Below are 10,799 nucleotides of genomic sequence, written 5' to 3'. Positions count from 1 at the left end.
GAATTCTTAACGAATTATGGGGAGATAGAGTTAAATTGGTGAGGCGAGGACCAAGTAACTCAAAGGTGCGTAAACGTGAAAACTTACCATGACTTCCACTTCAAAAATGATCTCCTCAGTTTCTACGGAGCTTTCGCCGTTGATCTTACGTTTGACAAATTTGACAAATTGCGGTCTAGTACTCCCGCGAGTCTTGGTTTGCCAACATGACGAGGTTACCAAGCCGATTTCAACGGTCGTTGGGTCGCGGATCAAACGACACGGAGCTCTTCCATAGTTCTATCGTTTCACTGGAGACACGAAGAGCCGCCTGGCGTCGCTCGCAGGGCTGCAATTGTGTGGCTAGAGGATTGAAATGAAAGATTAACCTTTGCCCTTGAATTCTACGGTGGATTTGTGACCGTGGGCACATTTTAGCCTGGGATTTTTGACTTCGTTCGGCAGGCTGTTCCGACTGAGGTGTTTCGCCTTGTCCTCTCTTTATAGAGGGAAAATCGGAGTTCAAAAAAAGTCGCTTAAATCAAGTTCAATCGGTAAAATAACCACACCAGGAGCAAACAACACACGTCTGCAATAAGGTAAGCCATTTTTATTGAGAATTTTCACTTTTAACTACCTCCATGGATATCTTGTAGAAAATCCCATATAAACCCTTATAATTCGATGCCATATTGTGTTGCTCGTGTGGTTCATAGAGAGAGCTTGGGCTGCCTGTGGAAGAAGCTAGAGCAGGGCATCAACGAAACATTCGCTTGCGATTTGCGCTTGCGTTTAAATGTGGGAATGTGAAGCGCCTAGTCTATCACTTAAGAGACGAAAACAATTAACAAAAGCGAAGATTTTTCTGCGAGAAATTGCAAGACGTTAACAAATGAAGCGAAATACAACTCCGCGGATGAGATCAGTTGCTGCGAAAATTGTTACTGCTCAACTGAAATTTTGACACATTTTAATTGGCTTGTCACAGTTTGCGGTTCATTGACTCGTTTTAAGAATTTACGTTTTTGTGGATAACTCGTTCGCGTTTTAAAGGCTGGTTTCCATATGATCGCAGACGATCGCAGACGATCGCGGATCGCAAATCGCAGAACGCAGACGATTGCAGACGATCGCAAGCGATCGCAGAGCCGACTGTTGCATACATTTCGGACAGCGGAACTGTCAAAATTACACCCGTGTTCGGCTGGCGGGAAATCGCAGCAAACAATATGGCGGGCGTCGAGGAGGAAATTTTGCTGCAAACAAATTTATTTCTTCTTTTAGTCGACCTATTTTGAAATTCTCTTGGCACTGCATCTCGCCCCGATCCAGAAGGTAGCGTTTTCAATCGCTTCAGATAACGACCATACGCAGTTCTTATGTTACGGAATTTGACCTCCGCCTCAGCCGCCGATAAATTAAATTTCTCCCCGATATTTTCCCAGCAGTTAGCCTTTTCGTTTTTGTTTTTGAAATCTTTACTGTTACGGTGGTAAACCCAATGATATCGCGCAACTTCCTCCATAAATTTCTCGTTACTAACGTTACCTTGTTCAACGCCAGCCATGTTTACAACAAATAAGCTGTTGCTTTGTTGCAAAGAAGCGTTGAATCATGGGTCAGAATTCAAAATATTATGGGATACGTTTCGATCGCAGATCCCAGAACTTTGGTTTCCATATGATCACACGATCGCAATTGATCGCAGACGATCGCAGAAGTGCGCTTCCATATGATCGCAGACGATCGCAGAACTTTTTGCGATCTGCGATCCGCGATCCGCGATCCGCGATCCGCGATCCGCGATCCGCGATCCGCGATCCGCGATCTGCGATCCGCGATCCGCGATCCGCGATCCGCGATCCGCGATCCGCGATCCGCGATCCGCGATCCGCGATCCGCGATCCGCGATCCGCGATCGTCTGCGATCATATGGAAACCAGCCTTAAGTTTGTGAAATAATTTTTTGGGGGGAAATTCAGATAAAGTAAAAGTCTTGAATCTGGTGTAAAAAAATATGATTTTGGGCAAAATAGGCCCTTGAAGGTCTACAGTAACCTTAATAATCGATACTAAGCCCGGTATAGTCAATCGAACCCTATCGTACTCAATCGAAGTAAATCGAACTCAATACACGGATTGCGTTTGATTGAGTTTGGCAATGGAACCCATGAAATCGAACTCACACAAAAAACCCCAGAACGATAACTCATCGAAATCGCGTTAGATCGGCCTGAGAAGCTGGCAAACAACAAACAACACAGCAACGGGTAAGTAGATTTAATTCTCAAATTATAAGAATAAATAACTTTTCAAGCGAAACTGTTGCGTTCCCATACAAAAGTCAAACCGTTGTAACACAACTCCTCCATATGCTTACCCTGGGTGCCAGAGGGTTGTTTTTGTTGTTGTTGTTGTTGTTGTTGTTGTTTTCGCCGGGAAGCTGCGATTGTGATATTTTCTTTTGGTGTTAACGTCCCGTTAGCGGCCACTTGACACATAATAGAGCTAAATTTGGAAGTGGTTGTGACATTATCACATTCGTACGTAGTACAAGAGGCGCAAATTTATCAATAACAAGAACCAGATTTTTTCTCCAAATTGACTTTTCACAGAAATCAAACATTTAAAAATTGAACGGAAAAAATAGTGCACGTACATGCACGTACTTTACATGTCTTAAAATTACCATATGCAAATGAGACAAAATGTTGTGTGTGTTGTAACTAAACAAGTAGTAAAGTTGAAAAAATTAAAAAAAAATTAATAAATAAAGTTGAACAAATTAAAAAAAAATTAAAAAATAAAGTTGAAAACATTAGTTTTTTCCCAATGCTCTGTGCATAGATCGCAAAAGTTTGTGTCCAGCAGAAATTTCAATTATCTCGAACTGCAAAAATTTGTTCCCGCAAAACTAAAAACTAATCGCCAATCCACCAATTAAAACTCCCGCAAAATTCTCACGCAACCTGTAATAACTAACATTGCTTCGGATAAAATCAAACGGCAAATCATGAAACATCCCGTGTTAGAAGTTGGTTTAGTGCGATGTCGGGCGCTGCTGTTTAATTGAAATCTTCTGCAAGATTTGTTGTTTGATCACGGATACCATATTTATCCGCCTTTATCCTACTATCGTAGACTACTGCGGCTTCAAAGAAGATATCTCATCTGGAGAAGAGAAATGCGATCAAAGTCATCTCTCGCGTGAGATTCTTATCCCTTAGATAAAAAAAAAAAAATGCTCTGCTAAAGTGGCTTACAGGCATCCATTGATCATCATTATTGAAGTCCGTGGTTGCCTTCCGACTGAAAGAACGAGAATGGCTGGTTAGGTCCAATGTATGTGTCCATGTGGAATACAGAACAAATGCGACTCATAGAATGATAATAGCTGGTTAGGTCAACTGTATATGTCCATGTGGAATACAGAACAAATCCGACTTAATGAATTAGAATGGCTGGTTAGGTCTACTGTATCTGTCCAAGTGGAATACGGAAGAAATCCGACCCATAGAATGAGAATGGCGGCTTAAGTCCTATGTATGTAAGGTTGGGTGAACTGAATATGTCCATATGGAATACAGAACAAATCCGACTTAATGAATTACAATGGCTGGTTAGGTCCACTGTATACGTCCTAGGGGAATACGGAAGAAATCCAAATCATAGACGGATAATCGCTGGTTAGGTCTACTGTATCTGTCCAAGTGGAACACGGAAGAAATCCTACTCATAGAATGCGAGAATGGCTGGTTAAGGACGTTTGCGCGAAAATTTTCCCATGGATAAATTTTTTCTTAAATTTTTAATGCAGTCAGATAGTGAGTTGCTTGTGTCAGAAATGCAAAAAAGAAAAGAAATTGGGGGTCACCGACTTCGTCTCAGAGATAAAACGTGTGGAAAGCTACCCTGATTTTCAAAAATTGCCACACGTGATTCAGCATGGTCTACAGGGGTTTAAAGTCAATGGAGGCAAACGGTCTGTTGCGTAAATAATTCCAAATGTTACCAACGTTTTAACAAATTTAACCCTCCAAGAGGCATTTAAAACCGTCTCACGGATGAACGAAGAGTTAAAAAGAACGGAATTTGATGGCGCATTTTGCAAAAAATTCAAACTTCTAGTCGATAGATTTTCATCATTTTGTCACTAAACGCAGAAAATCGGTGGAGAAAATGATCCATCAAAAGTAAACAGGGTCACCGCACGTCCAAGACCGTTAAATCCAGGTGGACCTATAGCAATGGCCATAGGTCCAATGTATGTGTCCAAGTGGAATATAGAACAAATCCGACTCAAGGAATGAAAATGGCTGGTTGGGTTCAATATATATGTCCATGTGGAATACGGAAGAAAATCGACTCAGTGAATGAAAATGGCTGGTTGTGTCCAATTTATGTGTCCAAGTGGAATACAGAACAAATCTGACTCAATGAATGAAAATGACTGGTTGGGTCCAATGTATATGTCCATGTGGAATACGGAAGAAAATCGACTCGATGAATGAAAATGGCTGGTTGGGTCCAATGTATGTTTCCAGGTGGAATACAGGACAAATCCGACTCGATGAATGAAAATGGCTGGTTAAGTCCGACGTTTGTGTCCACGTGGAATAAAGAACAAATCCGACTCAATAAATTAGAATGGCTGGTTAGGTCCACTGTATTTGTCCATGTGGAATACAGACCAAATCCGACTTAATGAAATAGAATGGCTGTTTAAGTCCAACGTATATGTTCAAGTGGAATACAGAACAAATCCGACTAATGAATTAGAATGGCTCTTTAGGTCTAATGTATGTGTTCATGTGGAATACAGAACAAATCCGACTAATGAGTTAGAATGGCTGGTTAGGTCCAATGTATGTGTCCAAGTGGAAGACAGAACAAATGCGACTCATAGAATGATAATAGCTGGCTAGGTCCACTGTATATGTCCATGTGGAATACAGAACAACTCCGACTTAATGAATTAGAATGGCTGTTTAAGTCCAACGTATATGTTCACGTGGAATACAGAACAAATCCGACTAATGAGTTAGAATGGCTGGTTAGGTCCAATGTATGTGTCCATGTGGAAGACAGAACAAATGCGACTCATAGAATGATAATAGCTGGCTAGGTCCACTGTATATGTCCATGTGAAATACAGAACAAATCCGACTTAATGAATTAGAATGGCTGGTTAGGTCCACTGTATCTGTCCAAGTGGAATACGGAAGAAATCCGACTCATAGGATGAGAGTGGCGGCTTAAGTCCTATGTATGTGAGGCTGAATGCACTGAATATGTCCATATGGAATACAGAACAAATCCGACTTAATGAATTACAATGGCTGGTTAGGTCCACTGTATATGATGTCCAAGGGGAATACGGAAGAAATCCGAATCATAGACTGATAATCGCTGGTTAGGTCTACTGTATCTATCCAAGTGGAACACGGAACAAATCCTACTCATAGAATGCGAGAATGGCTGGTTAAGGGCGTTTGCGCGAAAATTTTCCCATGGAGGTAGCAGCAGCCCTTGCACAGTGTTAAGGCAAATACCACATTCTGTAGTACGCTGATATTTTAAATAAAACATTTTATTCATTTTAGTCATCTAGAATTGAAAGTTTAAGCAACTGAAGTTTCTGTAATGTGGTGCCTTATCTTTCAGATAAAAAGGAAGGAAATCAGTCTGAAAGAGCTCAAGCAGGAGGCCAACAAAGTCAGAGCACTTTCGCAAGTGCAGGGGGTAATTGCGAATTTTTTCAATTGAAGAGCTGGGAAGAGGCCAGAACAAAATTTGGTCACAGTGTTGGTTCAGAGAGGCTTCTACGGTTTAGGGTAAAGCTCATGTTGCATCATTTTACATTTAAAACAAAATAATAGTTTTAGTTATTCACCTCAGTGTCTCATGAAGTGGAGGATGGTAACCTCGCTGCTTCTCCACTCAGGAAAATATCCTCCACTATCCACCTCCGCTTCAGTGAATAATTGTTAATTATTGCCCTGAAAAAATTACTCTATTCTGATTGGCTGAGACTGGGCAGATTTATTAAATTTTATTTTGTACTCAACTGCAACTTGATGGATGCAGAAGTTCTGAATAAAGCCAGCAAAGTACCCTAAAATATCCTTAGTTTTGTCAGCCTAATACTTGTTTGCAGTATACAATCGAAGACTTGAAATTCTATTGTTTTTATAGGGTGACTTTGAAAAGTTACATGACTTCAAGATGTTTCTGAAACACCTTCAAAACAGAACATACAAGAGAAGGGCAAGTCGATGGCACAGTCATCACTGGATCTGATGGTGTTACCAAAGGCCATGTTGTCTTTTCAAGGTATGCCAATATGGAGGCATCATCTTCCTGCCTTGACAATGGAGCATTCTTGTCAATTGGGCATGCTGGATACAATTCAGAGGTCAGTGGATAAAGCATAACTGTTAAAATTCAATTACTGTTACAGTATCAATACATATAACTTACCTGTAATAATAGTAATGATAGTAATAACAATAATAATCAGCAAGACTTCAGATTTTCTGGCAAGTACGTGGCTGTAATGATGATGATGATGATGATAATGTTATTAATAATATTAATAATGATAATAATAATAGTAATACTTGCCAAAAAATCTGAAGTCTTGCTTATCGTACAGCACTAACATGCACTATGAATGGTCAGGATGGAAAGATATGTGATACTGGCTCATGTGATCAAATTGTGTGTAGCAACTTACTGTTGCTAATTTTGTTGTTGTTGTTGTTTCTCTTTTTTTTTGGGGGGGGGGGGGTATTTATTGCTTAACACAGATAATGCTATAGGCATTAAGGTATGTGGGATGGCAGCAGCCAACTCGTCTACATGTATGAATGTGGTACAATGCTAATAAAAGTATGATTAGAAGGCAAACCACAATGTAGTCAGTGTACACGTATACTAAGCCTTAGTTTTCATTAGATCCTGGTAACCTCCACCTCTGCTGGTTTTTGGAGCTACTGTAGGAACATTGTTTCTTTTAGTGTACTGCTGTATTTGTTCTGTTGTTCTCCCAACCAGTGTCAGACATATACCTTTGCTCAGTGAAGAGTGTATGTGCAGTGTGCATGTATCTCTTCTAAGCCTTCATATTCATTGTTCCTTAATGCTTTGTGTCATCATTAATAATATCTCACTTTCTTTTGGCTAGGATGTAGTTCAAGAAGTTGGGGACATTGTCGGCATGGTCATAAGCATAAATGTTAAGCGGCTGATGACCATATTCAATGTCATCATAATATGTCCTGTCAGAGACCTTGTAGCAGAAGCTCTGACAACATCTGGAGCTGCCAAGACTTGGCAAGGCTTCATAGTGGATACAAACATGAAAAGAGAGTCAAGAGCAAAAGGTGAGTGAATTATGATGCAATTGTTGAAAAAGACTCACCTTAAACTCACTTTTACTCGTCAAAGGGAGACCCCTTAGGAGTTAAAGGGTTATAAAACTATCTCCCTTCACCCTTTCTCTCCTAACAGTGACTTAACAGATTTTACTCTGGCTTATGCCAGACGCTTTCACTCATCAAAGGGAGACTCCGTAGAGGTTAAAGGGTTAAAGTTGCCAAGTGCCATGCTGTAACTGGTTCACTGAAAGATACTCACCAGCAACTATTTTTGTTTTTGAGACTGATAGTTGATTTCCAAATGTGACATTTATTGCAGTAACAAAAAAATAGCTTCATTTTCATTGTTGCTAAACAAAATTTCACATTCCATTATCTGAGTCATTCAGTTTTATTTTTGGCTCATTTATTTTCATATGTTCAATTATCTTGATTCTCAATTATCTGGACTATTCAGCCGAGTCCCCACAAGTCCATATAATCTATGTTCGACTGTATATTAAAAAATGAGTTTACATTGTATTGATGCATAAATTTGTATTTCAGACCTTGTCATGACTGAGGTTGTCAGCTCATTTGTTGCGGGGCACTCAGGGCAGTGGCGAGAAAAATGGTGGACAGACATGTGTCCAAGTGCACAACCAACGTGATTTTAGTGCAGAATAAAGAAGCCGACAAACAGCCAAAGGAAGTGTATGACCAACTTCTTGCACCATTTTCTGAGGAAGGGGATCTCATCTTTGACATTGGCAGTGGAAATGGTAAAGAAGGTTTTTGTTTCATTGTGTGGTAACTACTATACACCCCGAAAACTGTTTACTGACTGCCAATTCTTCGATTTGGCATAAAGCACAGGCAAATACAGAATCTTGTCTTGCAAGAAGGTGGTAACTTACTTTTGAGCGGTACTGTAAGTCACAAGAATGTCCTTGAAATTGTACTATTTTGAAAGGAGGCAAAGTATTGGTCGCAAGCATGTGTTATGGAACCCAACAACAACCATGAATTCTTGCATTACTTGATATTTAACTTAAAAGGTAGTAAAATCATTGTTGCTCATTATCTCAATTTCAGGAAATGGATTTTTGGCTGGATTAAGCATGAAAAGGCCATCAGGTTACATTGACCAGTGGACAGATGAAAATGCTCAGTGGCATCTCCTAGAGGATAACAAAGAGCAGTTGCAAGTCAATGACGTTTCCCAGTAACTGTGGCTTCGCAGTTTGGTTTTATGCTCTGCCCAGTATTCTTTATCTATGAGCAGTTTTTCAAGGGCACCCAAAGAATCAGTAATCAGTGAAAAACATGTTCAGACGGCCTTAGCCACTTGAGAATCCGGGTTGACTTCTGTGAAAACAATTAGATTTAAACTTTCTGCTTTCAGAAAGCTTCGTGTAAATAATTATGTTGAGATATGGTGTGAAAAGGAAAGCCAAATCAAATATACTTGAAGAAAGCTTCAGTCGTGTGATGACCATTTTATTTAAGTTTTTTGGTGGTCAGATGTATTGATCTTTACAAATAGGATTTATTTTGAAAAATGAGTCATCGAGGCCTCACACTGTAATACTTTTCTTGCTTGAGTTATGGCGAATATACCTTTGTTTCACAACGGCCATGTTTAGCCCCAGGAGAATAACAGACTTTGGTTTGAGACGTCTGGCCTCCAATTGACTGTACAGCTGCACTGGAATTATTTGTAACTAGCCACCACTGGTTGGACTGATTATGTTCACTCAAGGGATGGGGAGATCAAGCATTTTTTTCCTGCGGGGTGGGGAATTTTGATTTCTTTTAGACATCATAACAGATAACTATTTTTGATCTGTTAAGTGATGGATGGAAGAGATTATAAATCCTATTCCAATTATAAGTCATAAGACGTTGACGATCTTTTAAGTTATCTGCTATTTCTGTCCTTGCACCTGATAAGGGGTTGGGGTGGGGGGATCAGAAATTCTGAATCCCTTTTAAGAATTATAGGTAGATGACCGTTTTGTTCTGATAAGTTATGCACTGGGGGATCCGAATTTTTGAATCCCTTAAAGTCATGTGGGTTCAGAAATTCTGAATTGTTGTAGAATTATAAATAGAAAGCTCTTGCTATCATGTTAACAGATTTGGTGGGGGAGGGGGATCAGAAATTCTCAATACTTTTAGAACCATGAACAGATACCCGTTTTTGTCCTGTGAGGTGATGGGGATCAGAAATTCTGAATGCATTTAGAATTATAAATAGATGACTGTTTTGCTCTGATGGGTTGTGGACTGGGGGGATCAGAATTTTTGAATCCTTTTTGAATTATAGATAGAGGACTGATATGTTCTGATAAGTTGTGGGCCGGGGAATCAGAAAATCTGAATCTCTCAAAGTAGGAAAGCGCGATGGGTGCACGATCGTTTTTACATACACCATCTTTTTCCGTTAAATTGTACATTTTGGTAAAATTGGATGTAGTGTCCCTGGCGGACTCAACTGAACACTTCTTTTTCACCTTCCAATTAGCAAAAACCTTTCGGAAACACAAACTTTTTCAGCATCAAATACCAGTACTCTTCGGAATTTTTCCAAATTGGAATGCCACATTTTAGTTTGGAAGGCGTTATTATTTATTTATTGCTATTGATTTGTAGAAACAGGGCTCCTGGTAGAAAAAAACATGTTTTCAGCATAAAAAAGCTTGGTTAAATTTCGCAGAAAAGTGTGAGACTGTAGGAAAGTAGTTCAATAATGCTATTGCAAAATGTCTAAGTGAGAATTAAACAACAATTAATTCAAGAAATGAAACAAATAAAAGTCACTTGTGCTCTTAACTGAGAAACGTGTACTCTCTGACTAAAAATATATTTCTGTGTATTTGAACATTTATATCTATCAAGGGTGTAAGTTTTGTTCTTCGGTGCAAAACGAAAAATTCCCGCGCTTTTGAGAGTTATTGACCTTAATTTCAGCGTATTTTTCATTTTGGTCTAACCTGAGAGTTAGAGAATAAAAGGCAATTTACGTCTAGTATATTTACTGCTAATATCCGCGACTGAATAATTTCTGTTCAAGCTTTTGTGTTAAAGAATCTTTTGTGGTTAATCTAAGTGACGTAACTCTGAAACGGCGAGGAACCTCTCCGCCGAATTAAACGTGAAACGAAAATCATGACAAATATCCGTACTGAGAGAAGTAGTGCGCGCGTCTCCGGATCGAGCGGTCCGTCTTCGAGCCCTGGCCGGGGACATTGTGCTGTGTACGTTCTTGGGCAAGACACTTCACTCTCACATCGCCTCTCTCCACCCAGGTGTATAAATGGGTACGGTGAACTTAATGCTATGGGGTAACCCTGCAATGGACTAGCATCCCATCCAGGGGGAAGTAGAAATACTCCTGGTCGCTTTATGCCACAGAAACCGGGATAAGCTCCGGCCTGATGGGCTCGTCTGCAGACTTAA

At 39.9% G+C, this 10,799-nt stretch overlaps 1 pseudogene across 1 annotated transcript; it reads left to right on the top strand.

The window, feature by feature from the left end:
- Positions 1-4,946: 4,946 nt before the first annotated feature.
- LOC110051217 (uncharacterized) lies at positions 4,947-10,172 on the top strand (annotated as a pseudogene). The gene is made up of 5 exons (XR_016201794.1): positions 4,947-5,813; positions 6,175-6,394; positions 7,166-7,364; positions 7,905-8,119; positions 8,433-10,172. The product of XR_016201794.1 is annotated as an uncharacterized LOC110051217 (transcript).
- Positions 10,173-10,799: the final 627 nt, after the last annotated feature.

The sequence above is a fragment of the Orbicella faveolata genome, unplaced genomic scaffold (genome assembly GCF_042242905.1).
Source record: "Orbicella faveolata isolate gen_17 unplaced genomic scaffold, um_ofav_v1 contig_35, whole genome shotgun sequence".
In the NCBI taxonomy this organism is placed as follows: Eukaryota; Metazoa; Cnidaria; class Anthozoa; order Scleractinia; family Merulinidae; genus Orbicella; species Orbicella faveolata.
The sequence above is the reverse complement of the archived record's forward strand: the minus strand, read 5'-3'. Positions and strand labels throughout refer to the sequence as shown.